Raw genomic sequence first — 19,775 nt, 5'->3', positions numbered from 1 at the left:
GGGGATAAAAGGATCAACGAGCCCTGGAGAAGAAGGAGAAGTAAGGATGGTCCATTCAAGAGGGCAAAGGGGTAAGTCCTTGGTCAAACTGGAAAAGGGAAGACAGTGGATGCGGGCAGAGGCTCCATTTCTGACTTCTTTGATGACCTCTGTAATGTGATATTTCTCCCATGGGTTGAAGGCAGCAGGAATATGACGTAACTTTTGTGAGAAAAGTATTCCCTTTTTGATTGCCTTTCCATATTCTGAATAAGTCTAGACAAAGCCACAGTTTGGGGCCGGTTTTCCCTTAACACCTCTCCAACGTTACCCAATCTTCCCCATCCCCTTTCCCTAACAAAGAGGGAAGAGGCCTTAGTTTAAGAGCGTGGTAGGCAACTGAGTTAGCTAGAATTCAATCACAATGCCTTGTTTTCCTAGTTATTTCTATTGATGGCAAATGATCTGGTGTTAAATTTACACTAGTTTATGTTTTCTTTAAAATGAAATTTGAAAAACGAATTTATTGTTTTGAAAATCAAGCTGGGTGATTTGAAACTAATTACCAAACAAAATTCATCATTGACCTAAATGTCAAGAAGATGGAACTAAACCCTGGCTTGGGAATCAGGACCCCAAGTGGGGTTTGGGGTCATAGTGATTTCATTGTCATTCTTATCAATTAAAGACAGATAGCTGCTGGCCAGAACTCAGCATGAGATGTCCAAAGTTTTAGCATATTAAGTTACTAAAGTTCTAGTCGAAGGCAAAGAAATAAGGTATTTTAGTGAGCCTCTGCCACCTTAACACACGTATAAGCTCAGAAATGGTGAAGGGTCCTGTGAAGACCTCCATCCTTAAAAGGGCTTTCTGATGCCAACCACTGGAGTGGATTATTTCTAAGGGATCTTCTTGTTCTAAAATGCTGTGCCAAGTATTCAGTCCAAAGGCCAGCAAAGGCAATGATCTGATAAGGAGGAATAGTGACAGATTATCACATTACGATCTCATTTTCTTTACCTTACCTACCTATCAAGTAGGTAGCCTGGAAGGAATCTACTTGAAACAGAGGTCAGGTGCCAAGCATCACCATTTCCCTTGTCAGCTACGTCCCTCTCCCCCAAGAAAACTTTTGTCATCGCAAGTTTTAGATGTTTTTTGAAGGTCAAAGGCATTGAGGCCTTAACTAGATGGGCAAAGGAAACAAGCTGGTTGGCTTTTATTGGCCTGCTTTTGGCCCTGAAGGGAGGGACTGCACCTCCCGCCTCTGTGAGGCTTCTCCCCGTCTGCCTGCCCAGAGAATTTCCTATCTGTAGAATTCCCCAGAGACCATCACTTCTCTGCATTCCCGGGAAAATGACAGGGGTTAGGATAGGTGCTTTAGAGACTGACAGCTTGGGTTCAAATTTCAACTCCCCTAGGGAGCCTCCATTTTATTTAAATTTTCACATTTGTCTAGCATAATAACTCAGCGAGGTAGGTTCAATTTCAGGGCAGTTGCTGTTACTACAAAACCTTTGTGTGAATTAGAAAAGCACACACCCCTTTCCCTAATCTAAGTCACACACACACACACACACACACACACACACACACACACTCTGTGTCCTCAGAGCCAATGCAATCTCCCAGTCCAGGGGCTTGGCAAGCAGAGCAGGGAGAAGATTCGGCACCCACCTGCCCCTTCACTGGGTGCTTTTATGGAGGGCTCAACCTAAAAAAAAAAAGAAATAAAGCTAAAAACCTAGAAGCTCCCCGTGATAGACAGGGTTGAGACCCAATGAATTAAAAGGAGAGTCTTTGGAATCAGACAAATCAAGGTGAAATCCTGGCTCTACTCTTTACCATGTGGTTTCCCTCGTCTAAGCCTCAGATTTGCTGTTTGTAGAAGGATGGTTGTCATGCAGCGCCTTCCAGGTTGTGTGGCTGTTAAATGAGGGGTGGTATGTACTCCGTGGTTTCTCCAGGGACATCTCTGTTCATGCCTAGCTTGGCATGGTGCCTGGCCCCTAATGTGGATTCAGTAGATGTGACTGCCATGACTGTGGGGTTGGGAAGCAAAGGGACCTAACGGGGTCATGGGCCAGCCCCAGGGCTGTGAACTCTACATCCATCACCTTGTGTAATCCTGGCCCAAAGTGTGGCTGCTTCTCACAGATGCAGAAACCCAGGTCCAGGGAATAAATCATCTTGCCAAGGGCATCAAGAGGGAGAGCTGGGATTGGAGTCCTGTTCTGTCTGTCTGCAGAATCAAAGTCATGGTGGATTATTCTGGAATAATTGATACAGAAGTGTTGGTACCAGGGAGAAGAGCCCTTGTCTGTCCTGCTTTGAACTGCTGGCCTGAGCCACACAGTAAAGGACAATGAGGAGCTCGCAGCTGGCTGGGGCAGCTCAGAGCCTCTCAGGTGAGAGCTTAGTGGTGGCTGGTGGGCAAGGAGGGAATTGTAGGGAGAGGAGATGGGCAAGAGGCCAGGAGCAGAGGGGGAAAGGGAGAGAAAATCCTTTTATATGGCTGGGGTAAGGAGATGACATATGCCAGCCCGTACAGCAGCCGGTAGACAGCAAGTATTCAATAAATGTTATGTTACCTTTTTCCTCTTTCAGAGTGGCCTCCTGCCCCCAAGATAAGGGCAGGGGTCCATCCTCTTTGGTGGGACACATCTGTTGGCTCGTCTGCCCGTCCTTCACCTTTCTGGACATGGCTCCCCATCCGCATGGTCACATGAACAGCCATGTTCATACAACTTCCCCTTTGGTCCTTGGGTGATTCAGAAGGGGTATCTATGGGACAAAAATAGCCACTCTCACCCGTGAGATTTGACTTTGTTTTTCATGTATCTTTGCTTTTATGAAACTAGGTAATCTGCTACGCCAGATACGACTGCATTTGGACACTGCACCAGGGCCCAGGGCATTCTAGACCCCTGCCTGGGAATGCCCACCTCTCCTAACGAATTAGAAACTGGCGCTGGCAGCTTCCCTGCTAAGTAAAAAAATTACATAATTCCTTCTGCACCACTGCATTAGGCACATTTTTTTTTTCTTTTCCTGAAAGTACAGTAAGTCCCAAGTGGTTTAAGCCACGGTGCTTCTCTTCAAACACGACATGAAATCACTACCAAATTTAAATAAAAAATAAATTCCATGTTGCGCTAAGAGCTCCTCCTGCCAAAAACTCTCACACAATTAACACACTAGCAGAATGTGTTGCTAATTTCATGCCACTGGAGTCTTTTCTACTTCAGAATATAGAAGCAAAATCGGGTCAGAGCTCCAATAATAACAGGATTTTGTTAAAATATACAGCCCTGCGTTGCAGATTTGTTGTAGGCCTGGCCGAAACGAAGAGTCACAGTGATGCATGGAACAGCTTACTCCTGCAAAGAGAACTAGAAGAATTTGTCTCCAGCTTCTGTGAACCAGGAGAGAGACAGAAAGGGAGAGTTCAGAACTGCCTGGTTCTGTGGGAATAAGCGCCATTATCAGTGTTTGTCCATCCACATACTTGTCCAGGGGAGGCAAATGCCAGGCAAAGAGGCTCAGGGACGCAAAGCCAGGAAATCCTGGAGTTCTGATTCCCCTGTTTCTCTCAGACTCCCTCTCTGCAGCCTCAGCTCCCACCTCTTAGCCTCCTTGCACAGGGCCTCGTCTTTTCCATAACAAAAACAGCGATAATGAAAATATTTTGGCAGCATTCAGGGCCTTTCACATCGTGACCCAGACTTCCAAATCAATTTTCTTTATTCTTAACCTGACCTTGGCATCCATTCTCCCTGGCGTTCAATATTCGTTACAAAATCCTGAACTCCCCGAGAACCTTCCCTCCTCCCCCAGATAACCAAGGCAGGCCACACTGGTGAAGCTCCTGAGAGGAGAGAGAGAGGAAAAAAAATAAGGAGATGGAGGAGCCCGACGTGTTCTCTAGGAGTCTCATTTGCACCAAACGCCATTAGCCCCATTATTTACTCAGACAACAGTGGAGGCAGCCGTGCTCCCCTGCTTGCAGCGGGCGCTTGGATGACACCATGCATCACCGGTTGGCCGGCTCAGCGCTTCGCTTAAATAGTGATATGTAAGGTAGAGCCTGTTACCTTTAATCCATCACCCATGGGCTTGCCGAGTGCAGAGACTGGAAAAATTGCGCACATTTCTCCATTGCTGCCTGCATTAATAGTAGGAAGGGAGTGAACTGAAAAGAGAAAGTGCCAATTTCAGCACACATGTTAAAAAGAGAAGCAAAGAATAAAAGGAAAGAAAGCATCTCCCAGGCTGGGGTGTGGGGTAGTTTTTAAAGGAGAAGTGGCTTTTCAGAACTCTTGTGCATTTACTATGAGAATAAGCACCCACAGAAACAAGAGTTCAGGGTCATAATACATTTAGGAGGAGAAGTTAGCTGGCAGGGGCTATTTTTCTGCAAATTAGTTTTCTCTCAAGGGTAACCATGGGGGAGGAGCAGAGGAAAATGAATTGGAGCCATTGAATAATCGTGTATTGTTTGGCTGGTTGTGGGACCTCTGAACTGATGCTCCGAGAAGCCTTTCCAGGCCTTCCTTTTATATGGGCCAGGGTGGGAAACCTCTCACAGCTGTTGACGAGTGTCCTGTAGGGGCAGTGATGGGGACAGCAGCGTAGCCCCACAGACAATGGCCTACAGAGCGTCAGCTCCACTTGGCAAGAAAGGCACTGTCTGCTGGTCATTATTGCTGAGCACAGGGCTGGACAGGTGGCCGGGCAGGACAGTGAGAAGGGGCAGGGTCCCAAGTTTCTGCTGGTCACAAAGAACTGAGATGGGGGCAAGGCGGAAAAATACAACAATGTAACAGTAAATGATGGACCAGCTTTCCTGGGGGATGTTAATAAAGTGAAAATGAACGGTTCATCCCAAAGTGTTTGTGTCTGACTGTTCACGGGTCCAGATTCTGACTGAATGCTCAGCATCATGTTCGTCCTTCAGATTGTTTCCCATTCTCACTTTGCCATTCAAAAATGTTGCATCAGCTAAACCAGGGCTTCTTGGTTTCCCCTGAAGTGCCCCTAATGGCAAAGGAGCCAGAAGTTCAAGTTCAGGGACCTACAGGGAGCCTGAAAGCACCCTCCGCAAGGGAGACACTCCTGGGAAGTCTTGTATCTGTTTATCTTTAAAAAGCAACTAAAACCAATATATTGTGCAGTAGTTGGAAAGATTTAACATTAAAAATCACATTTTAAATGCCTTTATTTCCTCAATTCTAAGATATCATTCTAAGATGCAGCTTAATCTATCTCAGAAATAAAGACAGACAACCACCAGTATAATGCAGACCTTGACTGTGAGAGGCAACCATCCAGATTTCCAAAGCTTAAAGCGTGAATTAGAAAAATCTATGTCATAAAATCAAGGAAATAGAGTAATTACAATCAAGGAAAATGGAAACTTGAGGAAGTAACAATCAGTTTAATCTGTGGTTGCCGACACACTGGGGCATACTCCCGTTTGCAAAGTTTACGGAGGAGACGGCTATTGTAAAGTGGTGAAAAAGAAACTTCCCTGGTTGTAACCACCTTGTAATAAAAGTCTGTGTCCATTCATCCTGTGCTGTCAGAGAACAGTGTAGCACCGGGCACACAGCAGGTGCTCAGTAAATACCTGTCAAATTGCAAGTTGTTGATAGCAGTCTGAGGTCATTCTCCCCTCTGGGTAGCCTGTGGCAGGGTGTTGACTGTGGGGGGTGACATGTACTCAAGCAGTGTGACAGGCCACCCATCCTGGGAGGGCAAAGCAGGCTGGAGTATCATGTGGTGGGTGTCATCAGACCTCTGTCAGAGTCTAGGCACGGGGACCAGGTCCCATCTCTGCCACTGAGTAGTTGCTTGATCTTGGGATCTATCTCCTCTGGCAAAAGGAGGCATCAAGTCGCACCCTCTCAAAGATGTAGTTTACCAGTTCTTTGTTGTCAGTGCCATGAGTCGATTCTGACTCCTAGTGACCGTGTGGACAGCAGAGTGGAACCCTGCCTGGTCTTTTTGCACCATCCTCTCACCTTCTGGCTCTGTATCAGACAATGTTTTGTTGCTGTTCATAGGATTTTCAGGGCCCATTTTTTTGGAGTTGGGTGGCTAGGTCCTTCTTCTTAGTCTGTTTTGCCCTGGAAGCTCTGTTGAAACCTGCCCACCATGGGTGACCCTGCTGGCATTTCAAGTGTTGGTGGCATAGCTTTCAGCATCGCAGCAACAAGCATCCGCTACAGTGTGACAACCTACAGTGGATGGTGCGGTTCCCTGACCTGGAAATGAACGAGGGTCCCAGTGGTGAGGGCACTGAATCTTAGCCACTAGACCACCAGGGCTGGTTTTAACAATTCTCCAGTTCTGTATATTTAGATTTATGTTAAGAGAATTTTATTTTTTACCAGTCAGTGTGGGATGATGCTATTCAAGGGCTGAAGCAAGGACAGAATGGGGAAGAAAAGTCAGTTCTTCTCATCTCCACTGCACCTCTCCTGGGGAAGGGTGGAGAGGGCCCAGTGGGGTCCCTGCCTAAGAGGCTGCCCACTTCTGCGCCATTGGCCTTATTCTGGGAAGAAAAGCCTCAGAACAGAAGACATACTGCAAAGTGTGGTGAAAAACACTGCCATTACCGTATCACGAATTCACTGTAGATTAGGTAATTCACAAAGCAGGACACTGTAATTCTCAGTTTACCACTCCCCCACCCCCGCCTCGGTAGTCATTTTCTAATGCATAGCTCCCTTTGCACAGACAATCAAAGTCTGATCAAAGTGAACAGAGTCATCTTAAGTTAGTGTTATGTGGCATTGACTCAACTTTTTGTTGTTGTTAACACTATTTATTTGTTAAAATGACCCAGATTTTAGGGTCAAATCAACAGGAGCAGGAAATGAAAAGAAATAATTGATGGTTTCAAGTTAAAACACCAGGCAAAAATGCACACTTTTATTTAGTTCAGTGAAAAGTAAAATTGGTGCTTCTTAAAATGAAAATGTAGTGTTTCTCACTTGAAATTCCAAACTTACAAAAATAAAGTAGAGAGTAATGTTTTTAATCCTAAAAGGATTTTACTTTCTACAGTGATTCATCCTATGGTTCCAACTTCCTAGAAGAATTTGAAGTGCTATTTAATCCCTCTCCCAGTGAAAATTCATATGTCACTTTTTAAAATCAAATATATAACATTGAATATATTTCAATATAAATAAAACACAGAACACCTATATTCTTAAGATCTCTTTCCTAAAGTATGAAAGCTTTGAAATTCTATTATATTTACTCACTCATGTATTCATTCAAAAAATATTGATCAAGTCCTAATACATGGCAAGTATAGCACGAGTCCTGAGGATATATCCTCACCTCCTGACACTCTTTTCTTCTCCACAGGCTTCCATCTTCTCTGTGTCCCAGGAGCTGGGTGAAATTGTGGGTCTGATCCACTGGAGAAAGGGGTAATTATATTAGGATGACAAGTAATGCCCTTCAAGAAGGACACTGAAGTTGAAGCTATGGTAAACAGCCAAAATAAACTTTAAGTCAGAGGTCGAGGAATTTTACAGATGGAGATTGGCCTAAAGCAGTGCTCCTCAAAGCCTGGTCCTTGGACCAGTAGCGTTGGCATCACCTGTGAGCTTGTTGGAGGTGCAAACGCCTGGGCCCTGGCCCTGACCCTGACCCGCTGAATCAGAGTCTCTGGGGATGAGGTTCAGGAAACTGTGTTTTAACAATACTCCAGGTGCTTTTGATGTACATGAAAGCAAGAGAACCACTGCCCTGAAGTTAATTAGGCTTCACCAGGGCAAAGCCCCTGAAGAGTCTTCTTTCAGATCCTAACAGCATCACCAAGTGAGTTCTATCACGTGCCCGTGATATCTCTAGTAATCTTCAAAATCACACAGGAATCTCCCAACCAAGTCATTTATGCAAAGTTCCGACGCAGGGAGAAAAATAGCAAATTCTCAGTGATAATCAAAAGGGAAAATATTTGGACAGGTAATTTTAGGAACCAGCTATGGATCGCTATGTACAATAATGAAGTTGAGCAATTAGGTTTGGAAAGCCACAGCACAGAAAATAATTAACCCACAAAGTAATCATCTTGTAAGTCCCAAAGCTAATGATTAAAATAAACCTAAAACAAATGATTGTTTAACTTTTAAGCTGTGCTTGTTTTAGCCACAGTGTACTTCAGGTGTGAGCTCCTGGGAATTCCTCCTGCCTGCCGAGACTGGCTTTGGGACAAGGGCATGTGTCCATTCTTCTGCCTCTCCTTCCCTGGGGAAGTTTGCTTGAGCATCACAAAATACCACTCCTGTGTGGGGCAAGGAGGTTGGCTCGGCTGCTCAGCCCTGCTCAGCACTGGGGTGCACCACACCCCAGAATTTAGTCTGCAGCTGTGGTGGGCTTCAGCCATATTGAATCCTATATAACCTTGGAGGCTGAGAAGAACGCTTCGTTTTTATGCAGCTTGCTTTGCACTTTCATTGGTGGTTTATTACTGCAAAGCATGGCGCTCCCCTCCCCCACTCGCCTCTCCTCCCAAAGAAGTGAATTAATAACTAGAAAATGAGACAGAAACAAGATCTAGAAGGGCCCGAGCTGCTGAATGTCACTGTGAGCAAACAGCAGTGGAGAGAAAAGGTTCCTTTCCATCTTTCTGTGCAGTGCTGTCTGTGCATTGACTTGTTTCCTGACACGGGCGCCATGGCTTGAAAGGAATTCAGGCCCCAGCAAATTTTGCATTGCGCTTCAATGTGGCCTCTGGGATTGAATAAGGGCAAATCTATTATACTGTTGCCATGGAGACCCTGGCACAACTGCTGATAAAGAGTGTCTGATGTTTGGTAGGCCTCGTAGCATGGTACATACCATTTAAAGAACGGCATGTGTGAGTGTGTGTGTGTGCGTGTGTGTGTGTGTTTAGCATGCATGTGTGAATCTGTAAGAGAGCAAGTGTGCCTGTGTGTGTGGGAGGAGTGACTGGGGGAGGCGGAGTGGAGATCAGGGTGCATGGGGAAGGAAGGAAGAGAGGCTGGCTTGGCGGATCATGAAGGAATGTTCTGTATTTTTACAAAGAATTTGTAAATACTTTCTTGCCTCTAAAAAATTAATTCTGCCTTCTAAGAATCTACACGTTAAACAGATGGGGGCAGCAGAAGATACACATACAGACTGTCCCCTTGATCTAGCAAAATTAGTCTTTAATTCATCTGAAAGAGAATTAGGCTAATACAATAAAAGTGAAAATGCGCTCTTTTGCATCTTTTGATGGATGCTGCCTCCATTCAGCTGTCTGTCTGAGGATCAATAGTGGGCCTTCAAGGATTGCCAGCATTTGCTAAAGCGGACTAGCAAGATGATGGATTTTAATCATTCAAATGATTTTATAACCACAAAACAAAGAAGGCTGATCGTCCTTTCACATGCATAATCTCAGTTTTGCTGTTATGGATTTTGCCAGTCCTCAATTCACTTCCTGTCTGGAAGGCAAATCTCACCCTCCCCAACTTCCATCCCGCACATCCATTTCTGGCTCTCTGTGCTCAATATGGGCAACTTGCATTTTTTTATTGGTGCCCTTTTTTGCATCAGCCCCAGACCCGGAGAGGGATGGCACGTTAAGCCCGAGCCGAGCCTCCCGGTTGGCGTGGTTTGAGGCGAGCCATCTCGGGCAGAAGCACCTACAGTAAGCAAGCTTCAGAGCGTGTGGCTGTAACAATGGGAGGCCGGGCAATCTGCGACAGTTGATAGGATTATTATTATTACAGAGCGCAAAAAGCTTCTGCTTTCTTTTCTGCTGCTTTGCAGACCTCATAAGGCCTCTCTGTGATTTCTGCATAGTTAATTTGTCAGTTTATAAATTACCACATTATGTTAACGCTGAATGCTTCAAAACACAAATATATGCACAGAGGGCTTGAATATTTGAAGTGTTTTAGTACTATGGGGAAATAATTTTGTTGTCAAGCTGTGGCAGATATAGAACTGCTAGGGGATACATGGCCATTTCATCAGGACTGTGTCGATGATGGCCTGTGAACATCCAACGGGGAAAATCATCTTTTATCACTATTGTGTACCGTGCTGGTCCAGATGGAGGATAAAACATGCATGAGTTGCCCGCAGCTCTGAAAATAATTATACTCATTTGCCAGAAATGTAGAAAGTGCATCCAACCAAGTTACCACCCATCATAGTGACACTCCGTTTGCATACTGATGAAGTTTAAAGCCAGAGACAATGGTGTGGGTATCAATAGCGAAGGGGGGGCTGGGCACCACCAGTGCCGAAGGATTAATAGCACCATCATTTTATATTATGCAGCATTTCACTTATGCTGCATATCAAAAGACTACTGCCTCTGAGGTTCACCTCACTGTTTATAAGATTACGGTTTGCTTTAAGACTCTACACGTTAGTGTGGATTCTTTTCAGTTTCCACAAATGAATGCAAAAATATCTGTGTTCGATAAAGTGCCTAGAATGTAATTATGGGTAAATATGTTTGGATGCCATTATATGTGCTTGCGTGTGTGCATATGTGTTTGTGAGTGCGGGTGGGTGTACACATTCCCACATGCACACTCATGATTTTGGAAGACGGCAAAGGAATATGAGAAGATAATATGCGCATGCTAAGTCCTGGTGCCACTGCAGAGTAATTGATGAATGGGTTTTTAAAATGTAGAAAGAGAATGAATACAAGTAGGACCCGGGAGAATAATTCTTTATATTGCAATCAGCTCAGCTTATATGTACTTGCTTTAATCGTAGAAATCAGCAATAAAACACATAGACTTGGTTATTTAATCCTTACTGAGTAAAAGAGAATGTCTTGTAATGACCCTCTAAAATATTACAAAATATTAAATTATTTTGATATGCCTCTCATTTTTAGACAACTATAAAATAATCAGCACATTCATTACCAGAGGATTAATAGATTTCTTTAAATTTTTGAATCCAGCAAACGTACATGTGTGAACTGAGAAGAGGCACTTTCCTCATGGAACACTGAATTCTCATAGGTGTTCCACGGTTCAAAAATAGCCCAATCATGATGTTGTCACAATGCTTATTTTTAAGTAATGATTTTAATTAAGCCCTCTAAGAAGGAAACAATTTTGTACCTCTCTTATAGGGTCTGTACTCTGATGATTACACAAGTGCAGTTTCCCATTTTACTCTGGTGTCATGGGGGCAAAGATAACAATTTCCATCTCATCGCAGGAGAGAGACGCTATGCTTCACTCTGCACAAGGCTTCAGTGTAATCAGAGGAAGGATTTTACACTAAAAATTACAAAAAAATAACCAAGGAAAAAGTACAGTTTCAACAGAAGTGGGTCAAAGACAGGAACAGAATGCAGGATACCACATAATATTTTCATGTGGCAACAAATATGGATTTTTCCAACTAACTGGGGTGGATTGGACCAATAGTATTTTTTACAGCTTTTCCAGTTCTACTTGCCTTAGAATGGTCTTTGAAACATGGAGGGAACAGGGAATCCTCACAGCTCAATGATGAGTGATTGAGAGAGAATGAGGTAAGCAAGCTAGGACCCAGAAAGACTTTCAGATGAGTAGGCAGCAGGATGCACTCTTGGTATATTGGGCACCGAAAGGCAGATTTACAGAAATGTTGCTTCTACTTCCCTTTTCCTCTGCTGTTGTATTGGCTATAATGAGAATACCATTGGGATAATGCTAAACACCATAGGACACTTGAAACTGTCAAGATCCAAATTTTTCAGGGAAGTCCTAGGAATGCCCAGTGGGTCAAAAACTTCTGAGAGAAACAGGTAATACATCTGTTTAAAGTTTAATGAGAAGTTAGACCAATTTTCTGGTTTTCAGAGTTGTTGTTATTTACCAGTTTTTACTTACCTGAAGTTCTTCCCATGGTCTCGGGTCTCAAAGGAAAAAAAAAATGAACAAAGAGACAGACAGAGACATACGTGCACAAACATGAGACTTTGTCAGGAAGGTAGATGTGATAGGAACAAACTTTAGAGAATGCTTTACCATGTGGCAGATGTAATAAATATATCATATATATGTTATATATCTTAAAGATATGTGTGTCTTTAATTCTTATAAAAAAGAGAGATAAATAAGAGTCATTTGAATGCAAGTTCTGTCTGACTTCTAAGCCCACACTGATTGTATCATACAATGTGTGCCAGGGCTTTAAGACTATATAAAAATTACATAAAGAGCTAAGTACCATGAGACGGGACAGGTAAGGCCTCTGTGCCAATGAGGGAATGAAGTGAAAAAGAAATAAAAGACAGTATCAATTAATGAGTGATCTTGATAATAATGGCAATTAAATATTTGAATGCCAAGGGTGTTCTCAGTGAAAAAGTAATTTGTGCCTTTTGGTGACAAAACACTTTGGGGGATAAATAAATCAGGAAATAATTTTTCCTACATAATACAGGTGAAGCATCAAATGGTCTCATTGAATGCAAACAGTTCCTCCTTTCTTTACCCTATTGACAGTCTTCATTGTGTCAGAGAAGGTGTTAAAAACAAAAAAAGAGCTCTTCTTCTCCTTCTCCCCCTTTTCTTCTTGAGCAATTCAGTCCTAATGTCTTTAGGTAATGCAGACCAAAGTTGGCATCTATTCCAAAAGAAGGGGGGAAGCCACAGTGGCCCAGAATGGGTGTCAGAGCCTGAGTGGACTGAGGCTAGTGTAGAGAAGGGTGGCCTGACATAGGGTATCAGAACTGAGCAAGGTAACAAGTGTGGCCATGCAGGGAATTGGCCCAGTGTGGGGAGTTAGAGCAAATGGAGTGAGGAGGGCATCCATGGTGGGCAGGACAGTGTGGCACAGTGAGTCAGAATCTAAGCAGAATGAAATAGGCATCCTTGTGTGAAGTGGCCCAGCATGGGGAGGGATCAGAGCCCACCTAGTGTTGCAGATTGTCTATGTAGAAAGATGACTGGGCACGGAGTGGCAGAGTATACACAGGAAGAGAATGGTGGTAGAAATAGTAGATTGGTTACACACAAGACTATTGCTCAAATAAGTAAATATATTAAGAGATTATTCATGGTTGGAGAAGGGAGTTACAAATATGGAAAGTAAGAAAACTAGAAGAAATTTTGCAACGTTGGTTTAGAATAGGAGATATCAGTGTGACTCATGATTTTCAACATGCATAAATAGATATAGAAATAAATATATATGTAACATAAACTCCTTGGTTCTGCCCACCGTGAGGACCTGGGAATAGCAATAATCCAATAGTGATGAGTACACTTAGTGCCCAGATCTTGGCTTCTAATACCATTCACCACTAAAAGGAGCCAGGACTTTTTGGAGAAATGGCTGATTCCAGGGCTGGGGCAGGGAAGATACAAGATGAGCCTTAAGTATCTCATTTTTTGGAAAGACAATTGAAGCAAAAAGAGGTTAAGTAACTTGCCCAAGTCACACATCTAAGAAAACTGCAGTTGAATTCTGTGTGGGTGGCACCACTCTAAAAGAGTGAGAAGAAAAAACATTAAAATCTAGAATGATTCGCCACTCAAATTGTTTGACAAATATTTTTAAGTTCTTTTAAGTTTTAACTCCTCTTTAAAGAAACACACAGTGGAAATCAGAGATGATGCACCATGGCTGGGGTTTATACAAGAACAACACCATGGAGCTCTAATGAGGAGATTGAGTCGCAAAGGGAAACTATCAAATAAAATATTTAAGGTATTTACATATCACTCTTTATAACTTTCACACTTTGGCTGACTTTAGTAACTAACCAAACAACTCCTAGCCCTAATCACCTGTGATAAAGAAGGCTTCCCCTGCCACTTGATAAAGTCTATTCCTACTTGCAACAAAGTCGGTGAGGAGGTAAGGCAATTCTGGCTTGCCATCGATGATGTGTATGGGGGCCTGAGTGTTTTCTGAGTGTTTCAGTAGCTGTGAAACCTTGTCCAAATCCTTAACCACTTTGTGTTTGGGTTTTTCTGCCTGTAAAGTAAGAGACTTGGACCAGAGAATTTCTAAGATGCCAGTGAGTCACCTTGTTCTATTCTTTTTTTCTCTCATTGAGGTGGCTGAATATGCCTTAAGAAACTCATTCAGTGGTTAGTTTAGGCTAATATTCTGCCATATTGATGGCCTATGTCTCAGCCAAGATGGCAGATTAGCTAATCAAGAACCTCCAACTCCTGCATGGACCTCAGGCCTGGATGGCTGTCAGTGGCCATGTGTAAATGATTAATGAAATGACACAGCGAAGATTCCAACTCTGAACCACCAGCCCAGGTTGTTAAAGATAAGGCAGCCCAAGTCACCTTTCTCAGCTCCTGTCCTTCTTAGATTAAAATCCTGTCTCTCCCTTTCTCTCCTCCCCTCCCCCAATTTGGAAACTGTATTAATGCCCTTATCTCATTCAGATTACCAGACACACTATGAACACTATTGTATCTCATAGTCTATTGATCCGTAGAGATCTTTTCTAGCTAAACTGTTTAAAAGTTTGAAACAATCACAAACTTAGAGAAAAGTTGCAAGTAGGGTACTAAGAACTTTTTTTCTGAACCATTTGAAATACACACTATAGTGTTTGGGGATGATGAGGCATTGGGCTGGCAATTTTTTTTCTAAATCATAGGGTTGTTATAAGGATTAAATGAGTTAATATATGTGGTAGGCAAAATAATGCTCCCCCCCTTCACGAAATATGGAAAGGGAGAAAACTAGAATGAACCTTGTGGTGTTGGTTTGGAATCAGAGATATAAGTGTGGTTTGTGGTTTTCAATATAAATAGATAGCTATAGAAATAAATATAGGTGGAATATATATTCCTTAGCTCTGTCCACTGTAAGAACCAACAGTGGTCAATATACTTAGTGCCCAGAACTTGATTTCTAACACTATTCCCCACTAAGTTACCAGGACTCCTTGGAGAAATGGCTGATTCCAGGGTTTGGGCAGGGAAAGTACAAGATGAGCTGGAAACGACTTGTACCAAAAGCAAGGAAGTGCTCAAGAATGATGGGGATATATCAAGCCAGTTGGAGGGGGCTGGTAGTGGCAAAATTGGTGGCAATTTAAGCATTAAAGGAATTATGTTAATAGATTATAACCCATGAATAAAACAGGATATTATGAGTTCTTATGGAGATAAAGAAAGAATGAATGAATTGAAAGTTGGATGAGAAACATGGTTTCAAAGTACCTACTCACAAAATACTTATGAACAATGAAAGAAAAAAGAGTAGCTTTAGAGTGGAAAAGTTTTTCATATTCCATCTTAATCAAGTGACCCAAGTAAATACCATTAGCAGTGGGACAAATAAACACTGTGTAATATCTGATCAAATGCACTGAAAGGAACACAGCATCACCTCATCACTTGTATGATATTCCCAAATAAAAGCATGAGGACACACTGGATGAATTCATAATGAAGAACATTCTACAAAATAACTGGCCTGTAATCTTCAAAACTGTCAAGGTCATGAAAGTCAAGAAAAGATCGTGGACCTATTCCAGATTTGAGACGACTGAAGAGATGTGACAATTGATTGCAATCTATGATTCAGAACTGGATTCTTTTACTATAAAGGACATTATTGAAACAACTGTCAAAACTTGAATGGGGTCTGAGGGTTAGATGGTAGTAATGTTAATTTTCTGGTTTTGATGGTTATATTGTGGTTATATAGGAGAAAGTCCTTGTTTGTAGGAAACATGAGATAATCCCTATATATATAATAACAGAGTCAGAGTCAGAGAAGGAGATGTGATGATAGAGGCAGAGGTTGGAGTGATGTGATTTCTGGAAGCGGGACATGAGCCAAGGAATGTGGGCAGCCTTTAGAAGCTGGAAAAGACAAAGAATGGATTCTCCCCTGAGCCTCCAGAAGAATTGCAGTCCTGCTGACACCTTGATATTAGTCCTAAAGGCCCATTTTGGAATTTCTTTGGAATCCAGAACAGTGAGAGAATAAATCTATGTTCTTTTAAGCCACTAAATTTGTGATAATTTGTTACAGCGTCAAGAGGGAACTAACTCAATACGCGTGAAGCACTTAGAACAGTACCTGGCATCTGATAAGCACAAACATTTTTTATTCTTGTTGTTGTTATTCAGTCTTCCCAAAGCACTCAATTTAGTTTTCATAGGATCAAGAACTCTGTTTTTGTACTTAGATTTTGTTGGTTCGTAGAATATTCGATAATATAATGTATCTGCAGTACAGGTGGTGTAAACACGTTTGTGAATAAACAAATGCAGTCGTTGTAAGTGTGCTGCCTGTTCTGCATTTGTCCCTCCAGTTCTGCCCTGCTCTGGTCTCTGGAGGCTGACCATATGGACTGTATCATGCCTTGTTTGCCCCTGGATTCAGGGGCTTCTATGGAGACATTGGGCAGGAGATCAAAGAGGAGGAGAAGAGTAAAGTCAGGGTGTTGTCCCGCCAGCTCCTGCCCTATTGGCCAGTCAGTTAGCAGTGGCTGCCTTCCTCTTCCAAAGGCCACAGTGCCTGTTGGGTGGCCTCTTGTGTGGCTCTCTCTGTCTCTGGTAACCTCTCCTTGATCTGCTCCTTCAGGCTTAGGGGTGGTAACAGCTCTCAGCCGTTGCTAGTCTCTGGTGCTTTATCATCGTATATTAACAGTGCCTCTGCCAATTCAATGAACTCTCCTTCATTATGCCCATTAGGTGTACTGTCCTGTGTGATCGTGACCAATACAGAAATTACTCACACATTTCCTCTGCAGGGAGCACAAATGCTCAGGAATGCTATAAGGTCCTTCAGTGTCTTAGTAGCCATTAAGTGCCTAGCACAACTTGGCCATAAAGAAAGAATGTAAAGCATTGCTCTAGCTGGTGAGCCTTGTCAACATCCTTCAGCCAAAACCCACCAGAAACACACCTGTAGTTGAACAAGGTGGCTTTAGTACTTGCTGCAGAGAAGGAGAAAGCACACTAACGGGGACATCTCAGCAAGTTAGAAAGGACTTCTTATAGGATGTGGGCATGTGTTGGTGATTTGGGGGACGGTTTAAGGAAGCAGGCCTTTGCTCTGGATTGGATGCTGTGAGGAAGCAGGAGTAATTCCATGATTGCATATCTCAACAAATCGTATCTATAAGGAGGCCAGGATAGACCAAGGATAAAGCTGTAACTGGTAAAGAAGCGTCAGTCACTCATATTAGCTGAGGGAAGGGGGATCTTTAGAATTTTGTGGTTTGCACGTTGTTCTTGCTTTTGTCTGTGTTCAGACATGATCACAGAGCGGTCATGTTTCTGTCTTGATCCACCAGGGTCACAGCGTGGTCTTGTCTGATGTTAATGTTCTGTGAATTTGTTTGCTCACCAGGAGAACACCAGGGCCTACAAGTCAGTGCCAGAAGAGCTTTTAGCAATACCAAGGCGCATCTGGAAATCAGAGCATTCTTTTCTTTTTCTCAGCCTGTTTCATGGAGGTCGAAGTATGATCTGCATTAGAATCACCCGCAGAACTTGTTAAAATGTAGATCCCAGGGCCCTGCCCCCAGACCTACTGAAATGATGTCTAGGGGGAGGGCTGGAAATCCGTATTTCTAATTAGGATGCTGCATCATTCTGATGCACACCAGAATTTGAAGGCCAATGGTCTAAAAAGAGAGACATCACAAACCCAGGTTCACAAACCTAGATTTGTGGCAACCATTCACAGTGTGAGACATCAAGCACTTAGCTGTATGTTTAGATTTTCCTTAGTCTCAGGATCCAGTACTTTGAAGCTGGAGAATTTTACCTCAGTGGAAGCGGCTTTTGAATTTACAAGGTCATCTGTGCTTACACCTTGTGTGCCAGTTTTAGAAAAACCTCAACTAAGGAGGTCAACCTGTAAGTGACAGAAGAGAAGGGGCTGGTCACCTATTACCATAAATCAATAAAAAGTAGACACCAGTAGAAAGGCTGCTGCCAAACAGAGGAAAAAACCCAACAACAATGAGGGATTGCTTCCAAAGGCAGCGGGAACATTCACAAGGGTAACCCATAATTCCAGAGGCAGAGCTTTTCAAAGACGCATGACTGAAATCCCATTTAACGAGACGAACTATCTAGCAGAAATGAGATGTTTTAACGGCAAACTGTTTAGTCACTGCAGATAGAAACACAAAAATCTTCTGCAAAGGAACGTTCTCAAGAAAGAACACAAAGAGAGCAGAAATGAAGAAGTTAATTGATTCTAAAACCACGACTAGGAGAATATTTGGAATTTTCAAGTGTCAGAGAAGGAGCACCAAAAGTGTAAGATGGAGCCTAATAACGAACTTGATGCTGAACCTGTTTTTGAGGCATTAGTGAGATTCGACTCTTTAGGGTGACAGGAGCAAGGAGACTTGAGCCTCAGACATCATCACCAAATCTAACTTAGGACGCTTTTTTTCCCCAGTGAAGTTTTCTGCTCTCAGCTGGGGAAGAGCTAAGCTCACCACAATCAAATAACCCCACCAAACCTTTCCTAACAAGATGTTAATGAGTCTTTTTAGCCTGAATAATGCTTTTTGCCTTAAAAGTCTATTTTGTCTGCAATCTCCACAGGCAGAGAGTCTGCATCTATAGCTCATTACCACTATTCTGATGATAATGTTACATCTCATCAATTACTTGGGAGCAAGGTCAAATTTAGCAGCCAGATCTCCCCTTTCGTGAAGCCATCAAGAGCATATCTATCGCCTCCCTTCCCAACATCTACTCCCCCTGCAAAAAGCCTAGTGCTCATGCTCTTTCTCTCCCTCACTCTCCCCTCCTTCCTCACTCCCTCCCCTCTCTCTCCACCTCCTCATCCTGTCACAATATCACCAGTTACAAAATCCTGCCTGATTTAATCCCCGATTAATTTATTTCTTTCCACTTTCATTTGAGAAAGGACAAGCAAGAGTGGGTGAGAAAGTCATGGAGACTTAAAGAAGGGGAAGACTCTGCATTTAAGAGAGAACAGATTGTCTGATTTCGTAAATAGATATTGAAAATTACAGGTATGTTGTTCTCTTGGAATTTTAGGCCCTAGGGAGGAGCTTTTTGATTGAAACTATGACTGTATAAGCCGAGCCACTGAGATTTACTTTAAATAAAGAAAAGAAAAATTTCCTAGCTAAACGAACAAAACAAAACAAAAGGACAAAACAACTAATATAAAGATATTCCTCTCTTGGAGGCTGGCCCCGTGGCCGAGTGGTTGAGTTCGCGCGCTCCGCAGCAGGCGGCCCAGTGTTTCGTTAGTTCGAATCCTGGGCGCGGACATGGCACTGCTCATCGGACCACGCTGAGGCAGCGTCCCACATGCCACAACTAGAAGAACCCACAACGAAGAATACACAACTATGTACCAGGGGGCTTTGGGGAGAAAAAGGAAAAAATAAAATCTTTAAAAACAAAAAAAAGATATTCCAATCTATTTCCAGAATTTGGCTTCATTACAGAGCTGTCAGCCAGTCCAAAGTTCTCGAAAGTTGTTTCAGTTTTGTAAGAAACTTACCTGGAAAGTCCACCTTGGTGCGTGAATCTTTGACAATTGGCTCATGTTTTAGGTTTCTTTATGATAGTTCAGCTTAACTCCACAATTCATTTACTCAATTTACTTCCTAGAATCAGTAAGCAAAAATTCAAGTTCATAAACACAGCTGTACTTGGCAAACCAACTTAACGAGATGAAAAGAATCTGTTTAATCACTTTTCAGGGTGTATTTATAAATTAACCCTACTTCTGAGTAGTTAGGATTAAATGGATCCGACAATCACTCTCTTAAAGTTGATTTTTTTTTCTTGATGTAGTAAGCCTTATGA

General features: G+C 42.7%; 2 long non-coding RNA genes across 2 annotated transcripts in view; one reads left to right on the top strand and one right to left on the bottom strand.

Moving 5' to 3' along the window:
* The window catches only part of LOC139077913 (uncharacterized), a 67,235-nt gene extending 55,001 nt beyond the window's left edge, over window positions 1-12,234 (top strand). Inside the window, exon 3 of the long non-coding RNA XR_011530562.1 lies at window positions 7,360-12,234. This is a non-coding gene — a long non-coding RNA (uncharacterized lncRNA). The remainder of the gene's footprint in view (window positions 1-7,359) is intronic.
* On the bottom strand, window positions 1,382-4,226 carry LOC139077912 (uncharacterized). Its single transcript, XR_011530561.1, has 3 exons — window positions 4,074-4,226; window positions 2,571-2,763; window positions 1,382-1,693 (listed from the first exon to the last, which is right to left on the bottom strand). It is a non-coding gene; the product is annotated as an uncharacterized lncRNA (long non-coding RNA).
* Window positions 12,235-19,775: the final 7,541 nt, after the last annotated feature.

This window comes from Equus przewalskii, chromosome 20 (assembly GCF_037783145.1).
Source record: "Equus przewalskii isolate Varuska chromosome 20, EquPr2, whole genome shotgun sequence".
Taxonomy (NCBI): domain Eukaryota; kingdom Metazoa; phylum Chordata; class Mammalia; order Perissodactyla; family Equidae; genus Equus; species Equus przewalskii.
The sequence above is the reverse complement of the archived record's forward strand: the minus strand, read 5'-3'. Positions and strand labels throughout refer to the sequence as shown.